This window comes from Acanthochromis polyacanthus, chromosome 4 (genome assembly GCF_021347895.1).
Source record: "Acanthochromis polyacanthus isolate Apoly-LR-REF ecotype Palm Island chromosome 4, KAUST_Apoly_ChrSc, whole genome shotgun sequence".
NCBI lineage: Eukaryota > Metazoa > Chordata > Actinopteri > Pomacentridae > Acanthochromis > Acanthochromis polyacanthus.
Window position 1 is genome coordinate 17,751,186 of NC_067116.1, and position 18,345 is coordinate 17,769,530.

At 40.8% G+C, this 18,345-nt stretch overlaps 1 protein-coding gene and 1 long non-coding RNA gene across 2 annotated transcripts in view; one reads left to right on the forward strand and one right to left on the reverse strand.

Moving 5' to 3' along the window:
• Positions 1 to 18,345, reverse strand: part of LOC127533593 (uncharacterized) — a 61,439-nt gene that overhangs the window by 23,969 nt on the left and 19,125 nt on the right. The gene's annotated exons all lie outside the window — the stretch shown is intronic.
• The window catches only part of gpc1a (glypican 1a), a 52,726-nt gene that overhangs the window by 18,689 nt on the left and 15,692 nt on the right, over positions 1 to 18,345 (forward strand). The gene's annotated exons all lie outside the window — the stretch shown is intronic.

Here is an 18,345-nt window from a genome sequence, read left to right on the forward strand (position 1 = left end):
CCATTTATCAGAGCCAGAAGCTGTAAAAACAGGAATAGTTGCTGAATTTCCAACTTTTTAACGGCCCTTGAACGTATTTCCTGTGACAGCCTGTTTTTTTTAGCTTAAAATCTTGATCATTTATCAAAATTATGTTATCCTGCATGTCTCATTTCCAAAAAAATTTGCACTAAAGAGATTCTGTACAATATAGAGAATTCTGTGCTCTCCAGTGCACCTGTAAAGTGATTCATAACTCAACTGTGAGTAACAGTCACCATTCTGCGGCTGAACTGCAGGGCACTTAGAAAAATGTTGTACATGTTAATGAACGATTTTTTGTTTGATTTTTTGGATAGATAAATAATCAAAGAAATTACTTTTTTTTTTTTTTTTTTAGTACAATACCGTTCAAAAGTTTGAGGTCACTTAGAAATGTCCTTATTTTTGAAAGAAAAACTGTTTTTTTTCAAATGAAGATAACATTAAATTAATCAGAAATAAAGTGTACATATTGTTAATGTAGTAAATGACTATTCTAGCAAGAAACGGCTGATTTTTAATTGAATATCTCCATAGGGAACAGAGGAACATTTCCAGCAATCATCACTCCTGTGTGCTAATGCTACATTGTGTTAGCTAATGGTGTTGAAAGGCTAATAGATGATTAGAAAACCCTTGTGCAGTTATGTTAGCACATGAATAAAAGTGTGAGTTTTCATGGAAAACATGAAATTGTCTGGATGACCCCAAACTTTTAAACAGTATAGTATATACACATAATTTGCTGCATGAAAAGACACTTTTGAGTCTTCCGGCCAAGTGAAAGTGAAAAGAACAACTGAAAATGCTTGAAGTTCAGAGAGTTAAGGCATAATGATGGTATTTCTCTCATTTTTTTCATCTCTCAGTATGTTCTTAAATAGGACCTGGCATCGGTTCAAGAATGAGAACTTCTAATACTTGCCTCTCCCTCAGTGTTTCAGAGGCTCTGATCAGGCTCTCGTCACGTTCGTTCAGTCTCTCCACTGCTCTGACACTTCAGACTCGTCCTGGAATCGACTGACCTCTGGCTGTGACCTAATGTTCGGCCGACCACAGAGATTTGATGTCCCCCGCTGAGAGAGAGAGAGCAGGGGCAGAGAATCGCCCTTCATGTCCCCCTATTAACCCCACCTCCACACACTCACGTTCGCTTATTCCCACCTCTCTTTCACCACCTTCGGTCAGCGCTGCCAACAGTGTGCTGTTGGATTAGCCGATGTCTAATCTCCTGCTAATCCTGGCCTGTTAATCTATGCGTTAACAGTTCTTACTCACAGTGTGACTCCTGAATGCACTGACCTTACCACACAGGGAATAAGACACTCTCACTGAGGTATTCCATTTTGTCTTTTTGCTCCTTACGCTCATTCAGCATGTTTACATATACAGAAACTGTCATTATTGCTCAGGATACTTAAATCTCCTTTTGATTTGTCAGAGGGCGACAGGGCAATCTCCTGTTTACAGTCAGCTGCAAATGAAGGCTACGGTAATCCCTGCTGTCAAAGATAGCTGACGTGACCTTTGCATTTACCAGAATTATCCACATATTTGCACAAATGTGCAAACTCACTCCGACAGACGCTGACTCTTCGCAGCGTGGCACACACCAGTTGGCACATGTTGTGACTTTTTTCTTTTTTACAGGAGTGAGTGAAGGGGAGTAAAAGTAGTAGTTAGTTTAAGAGCCTTTAACTACTCCCAGAAATGACATAGAATTATGGCATTATACGGTGGAGTCGGTGCCCTGTGAACACACACTAACACACACACACACACACACACACACACAGTGGGCAGCAGACAGGGTGGACTGAGAGGCGGTGGGATATTTTTAGTGCAGTAATGGTTTAAAATAAGGAAGGGTTCACCCAAAACACTGTTTGCCTACACCCCTTTATGTTTTCCCTGCCTTTTCGGCTGCTTTTTGACTCATTTTTCACATTCTCTATTTCATTTTACTTCCAGTAGGTGTCAAAGAACATCTACATTCATCATTCCTCTCAGTTTTTGCTCAGCAAACTTGTCCATGCTGTAGATAATAAATACAATATTTCACATATTCTGTAATAGCCATGGTTAGAGTGTCACAGTGCATTATAAGCCCATCAGCCACAACACTGAGACCAACGACTGATGAGTGAATTACATTGATTATCTGGTTACAGTCCAGTGGTCTGATGGAAACCTGGTCTCCTGGAAGTCATGTGGATGTTACTTTCAAGTCAAGCCAATTTTATTTATACATCACATTTAAAAAAACAAAAAAAGGTTGACCAAAGTGCTTTACAGATCAAAAATAGAAAACAAGACATAAACTGTGAGGAAATTTACAAAGCAAGATAAACAATGATGTTTATTAAGGTGTCAGCGCTCAAGTACAACTAACATTCTCATTCTCTCAAGCCTGAGCGTACATACGTGTCTTCAGTAAGTAATCAAAGGTATCAAGAGACCGAGTAGTTCTGATTTGAACAGGTAAGCGGATCCAGACTCAGCCACAGTCTGGGAACTTTAAGGGCCATCTGATTGGCTGACCTCAGCAATAAAAGTGGAGCATGGACATGTAAAAGTTGAGATAAATAACCCATTTAACACCTTAAAAACAAGCAATAAAATCTTTAAAACAATTCTGAAGCAGTCAGGAAGCCAGTGGAGCGAGGCTAAAACTGGGGTGATGTGTTCCCGTTTCTTCGTCTGTTAGAAGTCGGGCAGTAGAGTTTTTTACCAGCTGGAGCCGACGAAGAGACATCAGATCAAGACCTACATACAGAAAGATACAATAGATGTGATGAAGGCATGCATGACTGTTTCAAAGTTGTTGTGGCAGAGATAGGACTTTACTTTAGCCAACAGCCAGAAGTGATTTGTTTGTCAAATTTGAAAGCACTGTCAGAAATCAAAAAATCAAAAATCACGTTGACACATCACCTACCAAAACATTGTTGCAGATCACCTACATCCCTTCATGGCAACAGTATTCCCTAAAGCTAATGGCCTCTTCCAGCCGCCACACTGCAAAATCTGCTCCGGAACAGTTACAGAAACATAACAAAGAGCCCAAGACCCAGCATCAAAACTCCACAGATTCCTGACAGATCACCTCACAACCCACAAGAACCAAACGATGTGCTGCCAACATCCTGGAGACAAACACCACAGGACACCCACAGAGGGCCTGTGACCATGCCCTAGTAATTTAAAGCTATTTGGTGGCACAAATGGGAGCTACACAGTACTAGGCAGGTGGTTTTAATGTTGTGGCTGACTGGTGCATGTGCGCTTTTAAAAGTAAGCAGAGCAGAGCAACAATGAATGTGTGTTTGCACCATTTCTTGCACTGTTAATGAACTAATTATCAATATAAGCAGCATCATTGATTTGCCCGCTGTGGGAAAACTGCCACAAAACTGCAATGTAAGCCCGTTTTTAAATCAAGTGTCAATCAATTATGACTGGAAATCTGAATAATCGCAGAAAGGAAAGATAATGAGCTACAGATTTATTCAGCAGTTTCCACTAGATTACAGCTTCGTAATTTACTCTTTTCCCCCCTTTTCTCTCTCTCTGCTTCTACTTTTGTCTCCATCGATGGTCTTTTACTCCTCCTCCTTCTTTTATTTCCATTTTATCGCCTTCTCATCCCTCCATCTCTCTCGCTCCTCTTCCTTCATTACAGCTCCGTGGCTACTCTGCCTCTCTGCCCTCCCTTTACTTTTCAGTGGATAGTAAAAAGGTAAAAGTGTACTTTGGGAGGAAGGCCATGTGGGACGTTAAATCACATACAGGTGCCCTTAAATGGTGAAGAGAGTGTGAGAAACACACATACACACACACACACATACATGCACGCAGACGTACCATCAGCCTCTCATTTTGGTAGCAGTAATTTGCCGCAGTAAGTGACAGGGTTATTGTAAGACGCTCATTAAGAAAGGGAAGCGGCGAATAAACGTCTGACTGAAGGGAATAAATTCAAACCACTGCGCCACTTTTACTGCTCAGCAATAAGCCGCTTTGATGTGGTGTGTGATGGCAGAGCCAGGGCAGACTCAGGGTGTGTGAGTGTGTCAAAATGCAGGCTCTTATAACACCGATTTTACATTTTATTTGTAATGTGATCACAGTACAACATGTGTCACGTATACGTGTCTGTCGTCGCACCTTCAAAGATCAGAGGTCAGATCAGTTACAATGCGACAGACTGTTACCGTGGTAACACAGCGCGAGGTCACTTCCTGTGACAAACTTTCATCTCAGCAGGAGAGAGGAAAGGAAAAGAGAGAGAAGGAGGGATGCATGAAAGGAGTGAGGCGAGTGACACTGGTGTAAAATGGAGGGATGGAAGAGGTGATTCTGAGGGAAGAGTTAAAAGGAGTGCAGGCTGGATGAAAGGCTGAGGAGATTTCTGAAGGAGGGAAAGGGTGAGAAGAAATCTGGATAAGATGGAGGTTCAAAGGTGGTTCATGCCTTTAGCTTCTGATGTAATGCATTTCTTCATTTCTTTATTTTACAGTTATGAGCTGACATTACAGGGCTTTTTTTTGTAAATGTGTGTGCACTTATTTATTCGTGAGAGGTTCAGCATTCAACTTATTGTCTGTGTACCTGGATGAAGCTTGAATGGGCTAAAGTGTTTAAACCAGGATGGTTTATATTGAATGTTACATTGAAAAAACAACAACTTTTTTGCTCATTAAAAATTACACCAAGTCTCAATGTACACTACCTGTTAAAGTTTGAACACCTTCTCATTCAATGCCTTTTATTTGTTTGTATTATTACTAGTACTAGTACTCCTTGCACGTTTTTGTTTACAACATATATGTAATCTTTTTATAGTTTTGATGTCTTTAGTGTTAATCTACAATGCAGAAATAATTAAAGATTAACCATTGAATGAGAAGGCGTGTCCAAACTTGTGACTGGTAGTGTTTGTCCACATTTTAACAGTGTGATCAGAAGTACAAATGTAGTTCAAGAAAAAACAATTTTCCGAATGACAAAGTTGCCAACTGAATACTATGCAATAAATGAATATCCGAATAGTTGAATGTTGCGGTCGGGCTCCCCACTGAGCAGCACTGTGGAGACAGCAGGGAGGAAAAACTCCATTTGAACCAGAAGAAACCTCCAATAGAACCAGACTCAGGGTGGGCGGCATTCTGCCTCGACCAGTTGGGAAGAGAGGAGAGAGAAAGGATGAGCAATGAGAAACAGCAAACAACAGCAGGTTGGTGAGGCTCTAACTACGGATCAGAAACATGCAGCTCCAGAGCGAAAAAACTGAACAACCCTTGTTAACAAGCTGCTTTCAGGGGATTTGGTTCATCCTTTTATTTGGACAACAGTGGTGCTCCACCCAAGGAGCGCTGTCGAGTTTTATTCCAGCGTCAGCAGCTAAAACAGGCTGAAGTGTGGTGTAACATCTGGAAACTAGTCATTTGAGATACTTTCGTTATGCTTTACAGTGTGCTGATTCAGCTTCAGCATAAACTATCTGACCTCTGAGAAAGATTAGTCTGCAGTGTTGGTGCAGGTTAGGCGTGCGATGGAGCTGCGGCTCAGAGTGTAATTAGATTTTCACGTCTCATTTAACCTGCTTGACGCCTCAGTAGTCTCAGATATTGGAAGCATCACTTGAGTTTCTCGAGTATAGCAAAATTGATCCAGTGTTTTTCATGGTATAGAAATTGTCTTTAATTAGTTAAAATTAAAGAAAAGTGCAACCAAAACAACCTTTAGCCAGCTCAGCAAAGTTCATCCATTTACATACTTAATTATGATTAAAGATATAATTACTGAGTGTGGCGGGTTTCGTTTTGTTTTGGTTCAAAACATCGAGGGAAAGTTTTAGCAGCGTCGATGTTGTTGCAACAATGTTCTACAGTTTGTGAAACCAAAAAAAAACTGAGCTGTGAATGCACTTGTTAATAGCTTTATGGCACATATTCAAAGCCGTGTGTGTGCATGTGTTTGTGTGTTAAACGAGAAGCGATTATCCTGTTTGTATCTTCCATTTAGCGTAACCTATAGCCTCTGGGTATTATGTCTGTGCATGTAACACGGCATTTCTGCCCCACCTCTGTGTGTGTTGGGAGAATAAAAGCTTATACTGTACATTTCACTGTGATAACTGGTCCGTGTGTGTGTGTGGGCGGGTAATAGGGGTTGTGGGGACCTAATGTCCTCACAACCATAGGAAAACCAAAAGAAATTTCATTTGTGGGGACCTTATTTGGGTCCCCATGAGGGGAAACAGTGTTTTCTGGGCCATGTTGTTGTTACTGAAAAAAGTAAAAGAGCAAAAACGTTTCTTTAGGGTTAGGCATTGGTTTGGTTAGGGTTAGGGTTAGGGTAAGGGTTAGGGGTTAGATATGAATGGGAGTCAATGGTAGATCCCCACAAGGATAGGAATACACAGTTGTGTGTGTGTGTGTGTGTGTGTGTGTGTGTGGTATGAAATGCAGTGACCTGATCTTCTTAATAGCACGTCTGGTGACCCTGATCCCCCTTATCAATGCCATGAGGGGAGCACTGTGCATTTGAGTGTGTTTGTTCTGTTAAGCTCCTATACAATGGTGCATTCTGTGGTATTAACCCCACTATGTATAGGAGTATTGTTGTGTTTGGTGTATTAAAATTTTCCAGCTGGCCTTCTTCAGTCCACCGACCAGTGGCTACTGCATCCAGCAGTATCTGATAAAGAGTCTGAGGGTGTCAGATCTCATACTCTGACTTATTTGTGGTGGCCCACACCACCACAATATCATCTCTGACCAGTATGTATTGATTTTCTACTTTTTTACTATTTAAAATGGGTACTACTCCACTGCAGAACTCTGCTCCTCTGCCTTATTTCTCTCTCTTACACACACATTGACAACAGACTGTCTGACTACAGATCCTAACACTGTAAATCTCAACGTGTAGCTAAATGAAGTACAGAGTGACACAATCAGTTCAGAGTTCACATGAACACATCTTAGGAACTTTGTCCAAGACCGACGCATTCAAGTTCACTCTCATAAATTCATCCATTTGTTCTTTACAGCAGCATCCAAGTTAGAAGCATGTAAAGTGCTGTGTTGCATTTCAGCTCCTACCTATAACAGGCAGACCTTGTCTTTACTCTGGCCTTCATAAATAGCCTTTACTGTCAGGGCAACTCTGCAGTGAAGAGCAGCAGCAGAGAGACAACAGCCTTGTTTCCTTTTTTGGGGCAACAAACACGGTTCTCGACATTTAGATAACTGTTAATATCAGCAGTAGGCAATAAATTCGTCCAGTGACCCAACCCTGGTGTCCAAAATGTGCATGTGTTAAAAGCTAATAGGGATGCATGTTATTGAATTTTCTGATCTGATATGCTGATGTCCTGCTCATTATGGCAAATTGCAGATACTAATGGATTTGCCTGTTATTATCTTTATTCATGATGGCCCACTGGCAGGCACAGATTTAATAGACTGTACTTTTAAGTGTGCACATTTAGCAAGAGAACTAAGAAGTGCTTCAACTTACATGGATTTTGTTTTATGCAACATTTACACAACTGTACAAAAAAAGTACCTTGATGACAATTACCTGCCCATCAGTGTTCAGTGTGGGTCGTGCTGATATTTCATTTTAAAGCCCATATTGGCAGATAGAGTGCATTCCTAATAGACCTACACTACCTTATTTTTGAGATGTCTTCAATTATAGTTTTATGAAAAAATTAACAAAACATGTGTACTACTATATAAATCATTGTGTGTGTGTGTGTGTGTGTGTGGGGGGGGGGGGGGTTCCATACTCGTCACTTTGAGGCAGAAAAGGTTCTGTTTCCACTGTGTCCATTTATTTGTCACTGAGTCATTATTGCTCTGCAGACAAGGAATGACAATACTGAGTGAGTGTTGACTTTTAATGGCAAAAATAGGATTTTTTGGTTCCCCTGATTTTAAAGAATTGGAGAACATTTTGGGGAAGATGAAAGTGGTTAAAATTGTCATCTCACTATCAGAAAAAAAGCAAAAAATGTGTCGGACTAGCTTGGCTAGAGGGAACATCTGAAGTACATCTAAAGCTATATGTATAATTTGTTTAATATACACATAAATAATATCATCAAACTGAATTTTTCAGAGGGAGTCAAGCTTTTTTCCCCCAACTTTTAGTCATTTTTCTAAACAAGCTAATCATCAAATCTTCATTAAACATGCAAATATGTGCATCACTTCAATTTACTCATCTGAAGTCAATGGAAGAAGCATATTTCTTAAAACGCCGAGCTTTAACAGATGTGGACTAAAAACACAGATGGTGCAGATATTAATTACAGCTGCAGGATCTCAGTGGTAAATCGAGTTTGATTGGGACTTTAATTCAAATAGAGCCGGTTCATCACAGCCACTCTGAGATCGGTGCTCATCAGGTCGGTTTGAAGCAGTCCACTTGAGCTCAGCTACTTAGCTCCAGCTCAAATTAGGCGCTACAGCGAAGAGCTCATCATACTCTGTTGCACTGGGAAAATGTCTGATGTTTTCGCAAACCAGTGCCGGAATAAATCCTGGATTAAAATTTGTAAAATCAATTTTCCATGCCATGTAGTGGAAATAAACAACTGGTGGAGCAGAAATATCTTCCCATGAACATAATAATGCGTTTTACCAGAGGGCGAATACCAATTATAGGACTGCAGCCAGGAGCCAAACCAGTAAGTATTGGTGTGTCTGCTGTAGAATCCAGCAGCGTGCCACTTTAGCTGTACCGTTTTCAGGAGAAATTAATTAATTTTAGGTGCCAGACTGAGGTAAACAGACAGCTGCTGTCAAGTGGTTAAATAAATCAAGAGTTATCAACGATTTATGTCTTTATTCAATCTGGGTGTTGTTAAAGTCATAATATTGGATTGATTAATTGAAAGATTGTGCTGGAGTTTAATCTGAGTTTCAGTTTATTTAGTTAACTGTGATTTAGCATAGTTTCAGATTACAGGTGCTTTTTTTTGCAGCTTGTGGCCTTTGAGGTGTCGCCACGCTTGCTGTTACTGAGCGGCTTTGATTGTGGTGCCGTCGGCCTGCAGAGCAGAGCGGGTTACCTGTTTGTCTGCTCGGCACACGGGCTGAGGTCGGCTCACTTGTCGAGACGGGCTCAGGTATGTTGGAGCTGCCACAAGGAATGCAGGGAGAAATAAAGGAGACGGAGCAGGAGGGTGTGACACAGAGAAGAAAGTGAGAGCCAGATGCTTTTGATGGGAAAAGGAAATGAACGGCCGAGCACTGTCGTCTTGATGTGGTCCCCATGGCGACCAACATATGCTGTTAGACGTCTGCAGGCAAAACCAAGAACAAGTTTTGAATTAAATGGAATCGCTAATGATTAAGTGCAAAATAGCCTGCAGCAGAACGAGGTTCTGCACTTTACTAATGTGGCACTTAGCTCCAGGAGGGCTGTGGGAACCAGATCTCTGCTTGACATAGAATCCACCATTAAATTCATAAATATAACAACAGACATTTCCACAGAATCAATACTAAAGAATTTACCTCATCAGGATTCATGCCAGTCTGATGAGGTGTGTAAACCCTGTTCCTCAAATAATAAGCAGACTAATCTGTGAATAAGTAGATTTTGTCTTGACAACATCCTCGACTCCGACTTTACAGAAACCTGGTGGGCAGACTGGGAGGGATGATGTTGTTGGTCCCTGAGCTGCTGGTAAAATTTAAGAGGAGAAAGTAAATGAATAGCAACCAAAAACAGAAGGCTAAGACTGAACTGAGGAGCACTTAGAGCTTATTGAGATGAAGGTTGTTTAAATTTGCAGCAGGAGCTGCTGTTTTGGGCTTATAATACTTAATAGCTTCTCACGTAAAGATCAAAGAAACACGGTTAATGGATTCAACTGAAGAAGACACTTGTACCATTCAATTTATAAGCTTGAATTGCCTTTTTATGTGTCTTCATGAAAATATAGGATGTTGAACATTATTTAAAATTTTCATTTGCAAGTAATTCTGTTTTGTTTCACGGTGTAAATGTGTGAATTATAAAACTCTTTTAATTTTCCATATTTTAGTTCAGGCACAACTGCACCAAATGACTTCCATGTACAAACACTGAAATTATGAGTTCCATTGGATGCGTTCCATTCTAATGGAAATAAAAGCGAGCTGCAATATACACTACTGTTCAAAAGTTTGGGGTCACTCAGACAATTTTAAGCTTTCCATGAAAACTCACACTTTTATTCCTGTGTGGGTTTTCTAATCATCAGTTAGCCTTTCAACACCATTAGCTAACACAATGTAGCATTAGAACACAGGAGTGATGGTTGCTGGAAATGTTCCTCTGTACCCCTATGGAGATATTCCATTAAAAATCCGCCATTTCCAGCTAGAATTTAATGTTATCTTCGTTTTTAAAAACTGCCTTTCTTTCCAAAAGAAGGACATTTCTAAGTGACCCCAAATTTTTGAACAGTAGTGTGTGTATTCATTAGAAAAACAGGAGTAGTACCGATGAACTTCTTGTGTGTGTGGGTGTTTGTATTCGTTGCCAGGGACTTTGAGACTTGAATTAGTTTGATACAGACCTTGTTTTTCGTAAATGAACCGCTTGTTGTTTACACACCTTGAAGATGCCAGCATCCCCACCCCACCGGTCCCTGCAGTAAGGGGTTGTTCAGATCAGATCCAGTTTTTTGTTTTATCTTCAACATATTTTTAGTGCCAGGAGCGCCAGTGCTCAGATTGATGTCAGTCAGAGGTGAGACAGTCTCTCCTAAACCTGCACATTCTCAAGTTTCATCACTGTTTACAGGACTGCAGAAAATCATTTTGTGCTGATCAGGTCTCCTGATGGCAGCAATAACTGGCAGTAAAAACCTTGCTGCAGATGTTTCGCACCACTGAGCCGCTCACATTCAGAAACACATATTCTGTTTACTTCATCTTTGCCACTTTTTTTCTGCTAACAACTATGGATTAATATTAATTTTGGATTCATACATGCACCAAAAGGGGCCCTCATCTTGACTGTTAATGACTGTGAGTTTCAGATAAACATAAACAGAGGGGCACCGGGCTAAAGGGCCTGATGACATCTTTACATGAGGCTGTATTGAATTCAGCTGTCAATTTGCCTTTTTTCTCTTCACAGCTGGTCTTTTGAAACTGTAGAAGTAAAATTACAATCATTCATGAAGGAAAAGGAGAACCACTAAAGATACGGCTTATTGATAGCTCAGAGGGAGTCTATCTTACCTCTGCTGGGGGGAAGCTGCTCTGCTTATGTATAACTGCTTCTCTGCTCTAGTAATTATGTTGTTTTTTTTGGATGACTGATTTCCATTTTAAACTTTAAAAGAGAAGAGTTTTTTCCCCCTCACTTCTCTATAAACCTCTTTGAAGTATAGATGCAATTATTAATTGGTAAATTGATTAATTGCCTATTCAACTATATAATCAGTTTAAACTAAATTTCCTGATTCCAGTTGCTTAAATTTGTATCGCTTTTGGTTTCCTTACTCTTGTATGACAGCAAGCAAACTACATATTTTCGGGTTTTGGACAAAACAAGACATTCAAGGACGTTATTTAGCGCTTTGGGAAACACTTACCAAACATTTGCGTGATTCTCTGACCTTTTATTAACCAAATAACTCATCAGCTAATTGAGAAAGTATTAAGCAGTTAAATCAACAATGAAAATGGCTGTTAGATGCAGCTCTACATTGAAGGTTAAAGCTTGTGCTAAGGCATACAGGGGCATTAATTTGGAACAGGGCATCAAGGGCAATGTTCAGGCTTGTGTACTGAATGTCACTCAAGATTTTCCAAATGTAGCAGAGCCCAGTGGAAAAATCCAAGCCGCTGTACCTAACTGAAGGCAAGAATGCCACGGTGAGCTGAGGGCAGACAGTTGGTGGGATGAGATCCAGAGATGCACCACAAAGATAGTTGGGTTGAGGACAAACCTTTGGTTAATTGGATAAGATTCTAGGAAGCTCCAGGTTTTAGGGTTAGATTAGTGGTGATTGGGAGGTTTAAGGTGCCAGTATGCAACAAAAGGGTGGCCTGGCAAAGTGTCACTCCACTTTAATAGTTGAAGAGCATCTTCAGCAGTAATTTTCCCTCTGTTTTCTCACAACATGGAATTGACCTCATTGACATACACAAGCACCCTCGTTAGATTGTTCCATTATGTGTTTTCTGAATGCGCTGATGGATGCGCTGATGGACCTGACTTTAAGGATCTCTCCTAACAAGGAAGCGTCTCTGACATTGAGACAACCTTGTGTCTAAACCCGCTCACCTCATAGTTGGTCGGATGTGTGAAGTTTTACAGAAGTAGGCAGATTGGGAAGTTTTTTTCTTTTTTAGAGGAACTATTTCTTCCTCTTTCATGATTAAAACCACATGTGACACCATCAACGCCTTCAAGGAGAGACTGTCCCAAATTGTGCGGCATTAAACACATTTTAATGATCCATCGCATCTCGCCTCTGTGTATGATGGCAACCTTTTCACCCTGCCGTTGAGAGTGGTAGTTAAGAGCAGCTATAAACATTTTTACCTTCAGACACGACCGGATGTCACCTCATACAAACTACTTAATTTCAAGCAATGCCCAACCTTTAGGGTTAGGGTTGGTAGCTGTTCACTCACATTCATATCTTCAAAGGCTGGTATCTCCTCTCTTGTCCTCTCTTCTCCTTGACACCCCTGCAGCACTTAGTATGATGTTTTAAAAAAGACTTTCCACCATTTTGATAATCTCCCTCTCCCACTATGTGCAGATGGATGCCCACAAGCTACTCCATTACCCATCACGAAACCCTTGAGCAAAGCACTTAATCCCAGATTTGCTGAGGTGACCTGAACCATGCAGGACATTCTGCTCTTCTCGGCAACTGTCAACCATTTGCATGCATATGTGAGCATGTTTGCAAGCTTGCTTTTTGTACACATGTGTTAGTGTGTCACCACTCCGCTCACTCCTGTCTCTCCAAATAAATTAAGGTTTTATAGCAGGATGCCAGCTGCTTCCATTACCCAGCCGTCCAGGAATGCAGTAAAGCATATGTGTTAGCAGTAAACGCCCCGTGTCGTCTGGGTTGGTAAGCAAACTAGCAACCAAACGCTAGCATTAGCTGTAGCATACGAGCACTGGAAGATGGTGTCTGCTGCCTGTGAGCTGCAGATGTAACACTGATGTGGTGGTTTCAAACCAAGCAAAGGCTCCAAGGTACCAAATACCAAATTCAAGCCTTTTCAAATGTCATGAAGTAACCCAGCTTCATGCATCATAATGTAGATAGTTTATCGTCTCTTCAGCAATATGAATGTAAGAAATAATAACTGGTTGAAATGCAGTGTAAAATAACTCACTTATGCAGCTTTGTAGCTACTCTAACTTCATCTAGAGGACATACTTATCAGCAACAGCCGAGGAATTTGGCCCTTCGCAATGATCTGATTTATGGTTTAATACAAGCACAAGAAGGAAAATAAAGAAAAATGCCTCTGGTCTTCTGTTTTATTAGCTGGCTATGATTTTTGCACAAGTCCAAAACTGCATTTACTGTATTGAAGAAATATCTCCACCAAGACTCCTGCTTTAACTATGAAAGTATTAAACAGATGGGAGCTTTTATTAGGCTTGAAGTACTAACCTCCAGCCAACAAAATGGCATTCGGCTTTGTCGGTCATCAGTCCTCTGTCACTGCATGTCAGGCTTTAGGGCCTCACCAGCTCAGTACTCTGTCAATCTCTTCCTCCTCTTCTCAAACAGCGTTCATGTCAATCTCTAGAGGGGTGGTACATTCAGTCGAACTTTTCACTGAGGCAAACCACCAAAAGCTACAAAAAGTAACCTCCCAAAACCATTCTTACCTGCCCAATCAAACAGAAACCAGCCCAACTGAATGGAAAACAGCCCACAGTGATCCTCCAATATCAGCTCTTTTGATTAAAAGTGTGGTTGAATGTTCACTTTGGACGGGGACAAAATATTTGGAGAATAACTGACAGTAAGACTGTACTTAGTGCTGCATCCAACACAAAGAGGTGATGCGGTAGTTCGCTCTGGAAACCAGATTGACAGGATGGGGGAGTCATGTGAAAATTCACAGCTTAAGTGTGAGGATGCGATTACATTCTTCTTACCAACTTTAAATAATGAAACACAGAGCTCAGTAAGAAGCAGGTGTGATTAGAAGAAAGATTTTTTTTTTGGATGTGTTTGAGCTCAGTGGAGTGAAGCATCTCATCTCAGACTGAACGACCTGCACTTGACACTCAAGGACTGCTGAAGAAATGAGAATATTTAATGAGTGTCCTGGCTGATCCGTGGGATGAACGTGTGCGTGAGGGTTCAGCTCCACGCCTTAACTTCAAATCCTCTTTCTGATAGTCTCCCTGTGTTTGTAGTAAAGACAAAAAACTCCTTAAAACGAGATGTGAGAGAAGAGGTGAGGTGGAACATTTGGTGCTATTTCCCGTAATACAGCTGCCACTGTTTATCTCTCTCTCTGTTATCACACTCACACCACACACACACACACACACACACACACACACACACACACACACACACACACACACACACACACACACACACACACACACACACACACACACACACACACACCAGCCAGCGCCAATGAAACATTCATGGAGGCAGTGATGATGAAGCCCTCTCCTCTTCTGCTCCACTTACCATAGTGGACAAATTCTACCCCACAACCCACATATAAACCCCCCATTCCCTCCCCCTGTCTCCCACACACCCACACACACACACACACACACACACATACACACCAGCCCAGAACCTGTTAGGGAAGAAGAGAGCAGCGATGCACACAGCTGTGGGGTACTTACTCACCCTTAACCTTCCTCGGCGAAGACACACACACACAGACACACACACTTCCTGGGGCATCCAGCCTGTCAGGAGACTGATGCTGCAGACTGCTTTCTAGGCTGTCTGGCAGACTTGGTGCGTGTGCAAGTATGTCTATATCTGCATGTGCGAGAAAGATCTTCATTTTTATTTTCCCTCGTGGGCCCGAGAATCCCCACAAGAAAAGACAAAAAAGAGCGCTCAAGGCGAGATTTTCAGGTTTTGATTCCACCATTTTTATGATGCATGCACGTCATGATCGGGATTTAGTTACTGGCTAGAGGATAGGAACATTTCAAGAGCCGCAGCATTCATCACAGTGGCGTCTCTGTGTTTCAGTACGCCCTTTAAGCTGACATATTGCAACATTTAAAAAAAAAAAGAAACCTCTGGTGGAAATGCTTTATTCTTTTCTTCATGATTCAGACATCCATATGGTGTTTTTATATGCTAGAAGACATATCAGGAGTGATATAAGCAGTCAGTGACATAGATGATTGTTTCCTCTGAAGCTGTGTTGTAGCGATGGCTCAAAAACACTAATTCAGACTAAGAAAGACAGGAACCGGGCCGGTCTAATTTGAGGGTGGGGCTTTCTGCATCATTGTTGTTACTCTGAATTGGCTTCCAGTTTTTACATGTATGACTGCATTGCTTTAACATAAGAACTGACCATTGTGTACAGTAGTTTTGCAGTGGTGGTGTGGTGCAGGAGGTGGTGAGATGATGCTTAGAGGCATTAACAGGATGAAGGCATTGCTTTTGTGGATAAAACTTCTAAATAGATAGCTTTGGCAAACAGAGTGATTACATAAAATATGGTTTTTATTCTACTCCTTGTGTTTTTCTGGTATAGTTGTATAGTGGTCCTGGTATATAGGTTATGTGAAGGATTAAGATGATCATTTTCCATATATAGCATGGTATAAAATACATAGAAAAAAAGCTTCCCAGTGGCTTACAATGTTCAAACTATATTCACCCTGTTGTGAAGGTTTCAACTTAATCAATAAACACCATACAGTCAGGATCGTTGTTTCTTTGTTTTCCTTTGATGTGCACAGAATCTTTTTTCTGCAGCAAAAGAGACAGTCACTGTGACGTACAACATATCAGAGTCCGCCCAGTGAGGCAGGCTGACAACACTTATAGTTCCACTCAAAACGAAACTCAGTGTCACGACCTTCAGTGCCTTTCCACCCAAAAACAAGTCTCAGTGCTTTTCCACTTTTATCATGTGACACAGCCATGCTTCTCTATTATTTCTAATACAGTGAATTTCCACTACACACCCTATATGCTGATGCATCACAAATGATACAACAATAATATAGGAATAACTGCACGAATCAATGAAGGAATCTCTGTCTGTCTCGTTATCTGTTCTTCGCTTCCCTTTACAAATCTTCCTCTGATCTGCTTCAGACTTGGCGGGTATATTACCAAGAACCTGAGGAACTGCAGTGTCCAGTTTGAAGCTGTTATGATGAGCAGTGGCAGTTTTTAGCAGCCTTGCAATGAGGGCACATTCTGATAAGAGCCACACAGACAATGTCAGAATTAGTAAATATCTTCACTGTATGGTGCCATTTTGCACAGAAATGCATTGATTTTCACCCTGGTGTTAAGTTACTTTCTTCGTAAGAAATGTCAGCACTTCTTCTAATTCTACATCAGGAGACGGTAGAAGAAACAAGAATAACATGCAATAAAGGACCCCGTCCGGATTCGAACCGGTGATGTCTGTGGAAGAGCTTAAACTGCCTCTAACTGCAGAATCAAAACCAAGTCCACGAAACTGGCATACTGCCCCAAAACGTATGTTCAGACACACACATGTAGAGCCAAAAAACATACAGTGTGACTGGACAATAGCCAAAACGCAAATGTGGTTTGCTATATCTAAACCGAGCATAGTAGACATACAGTATGGAGCGCTTTCCTGGTTGGTAACTATATTTAAAAGGATTCCAAGAGTGCCATAAATACTTTATGCAGTGGTGTGAGAAGAGGAAATTCTGTACTTAAGCAAAAACAGCAGCTCCATGTAGAAATAAATCCCTCCAGTGCTGCATTGAAAATGCAATTAAGTAAACAAATACTAGCAGAGTGAAATATACATGTGCCCAAAGCCTAAGTAGTATACACATAATAAATATTACTTCAAAGTGTAGAATTATAGATGGGTTAATATGTAACCACTATGTTACCTGGTTAAATGTCTAAAAGGATTATCTTGCAGAAAGAAAGCATTTTCTGCCAAATACAGTCATTTCTGTCAGACTTTCATCTCGTCTTTACATTTTGGGAATGATGTACAATTTTAGACGGCAAAAACAGTTTGAGAAATGTAATTTAGTGGGTGACGAGATGAAAAGGTTGTGAACTACTGCTACATACAGTGTGATGTTGAAAAAAAACGTTGCTTTACCATTTGTAATGCAGTTTTCCTTTACAATCTGCATCATGTTTATAGATTTAAAATAGAACGTCTCCTGTTGAAATATGCATGTACGGTAATGTAGATTGAAAGCTGTATTGATAGAAATGATCTGTAGGCAGAAGCAGCTCTTACTACCGCTTTCATTCTGTCAGTGGTTTAAAGATATTTCCATTGTCACAGCAGAACCTGGAGTTTAACACTGCTGTGAACATTAACATAATAGCAGGTATAATGTTTACCATCTTCACCTTCTTAGTTTAGGACAAGCTAAAATATGCAAATGACCACTAAACGCAGAGTAATGTAAATTATTTTGCATGCATTTAGTCAGAAATAAAAATCTGGACCACTTCTCATTTTTGACCTGAGGATGGTGCTGAATGAAGAGTTGGATGAAAAGATAGACTTAATTCTGCATACTTTCTAATAGCCAACAGGGGGCTTTGGTTGCATAAAGAAGTCAGATTGCATAGACCTCTATGAGAAAATGACCCAACTCCTCGCTTCATTTGTTCCCTCAGTTAACATGTTCCTGGTGAGTTTATGGTCTCAATCGTTGGTTTCAGGTCTCCATCATTACAGCACCATGTTCATTTAGCAAATAATGGTTCCATTTGGACAATGATGGAAGATAAAACAGGGATGTATTAATGGTAGGGCCACCCTGAAGAGCAAGACTGTGATAGCTAAATGCCACAAACTCGAGGATTATGAATGGTAGTCTACAAACCAGTAGGTGTTATCACGGTGGACAAGTCCATCTTTTATATACATTCTATGGAGTTCACCAAAGTTACTGCAATAAAGGGACAGGAATTTACTTTCAGGTGCCGCCGGACAAAAAGTCAAGGGATGATCACAGTATTCATTTTTCATCTTCTAGGGGCTCTAAATTTATCCAACAGTTGCTGAGGTATTAAAGTCTGGACCACAGGGAGGAACTAACGGCTGTCACCATCCCTGGAAGTGACTAACAAGCAGT